Source organism: Cherax quadricarinatus, chromosome 33, assembly GCF_038502225.1.
Source record: "Cherax quadricarinatus isolate ZL_2023a chromosome 33, ASM3850222v1, whole genome shotgun sequence".
NCBI classification, from domain to species: Eukaryota; Metazoa; Arthropoda; class Malacostraca; order Decapoda; family Parastacidae; genus Cherax; species Cherax quadricarinatus.
In genome coordinates this window covers 25,184,520-25,185,508 of record NC_091324.1, presented here as the reverse complement: position 1 = coordinate 25,185,508, position 989 = coordinate 25,184,520, and positions in this window count along the sequence as shown.

Genomic DNA, 989 nt, shown 5'->3' with positions numbered 1-989 from the left:
TGTAGCCACACACTGCAGGTGTTCCCACTTGCTGTAGCCACACACTGCGGGTGTTCCCACTTGCTGTAGCCACACACTGCGGGTGTTCCCACTTGCTGTAGCCTCACACTGCGGGTGTTCCCACTTGCTGTAGCCACACACTGCGGGTGTTCCCACTTGCTGTAGCCACACACTGCGGGTGTTCCCACTTGCTGTAGCCACACACTGCGGGTGTTCCCACTTGCTGTAGCCACACACTGCGGGTGTTCCCACTTGCTGTAGCCTCACACTGCGGGTGTTCCCACTTGCTGTAGCCACACACTGCAGGTGTTCCCACTTGCTGTAGCCACACACTGCGGGTGTTCCCACTTGCTGTAGCCACACACTGCGGGTGTTCCCACTTGCTGTAGCCACACACTGCGGGTGTTCCCACTTGCTGTAGCCACACACTGCGGGTGTTCCCACTTGCTGTAGCCACACACTGCGGGTGTTCCCACTTGCTGTAGCCTCACACTGCGGGTGTTCCCACTTGCTGTAGCCACACACTGCGGGTGTTCCCACTTGCTGTAGCCTCACACTGCGGGTGTTCCCACTTGCTGTAGCCACACACTGCGGGTGTTCCCACTTGCTGTAGCCACACACTGCAGGTGTTCCCACTTGCTGTAGTCACACACTGCAGGTGTTCCCACTTGCTGTAGCCACACACTGCGGGTGTTCCCACTTGCTGTAGCCACACACTGCGGGTGTTCCCACTTGCTGTAGCCTCACACTGCGGGTGTTCCCACTTGCTTTAGCCACACACTGCGGGTGTTCCCACTTGCTGTAGCCACACACTGCAGGTGTTCCCACTTGCTGTAGTCACACACTGCAGGTGTTCCCACTTGCTGTAGCCACACACTGCGGGTGTTCCCACTTGCTGTAGCCACACACTGCGGGTGTTCCCACTTGCTGTAGCCACACACTGCGGGTGTTCCCACTTGCTGTAGCCTCACACTGCGGGTGTTCCCACT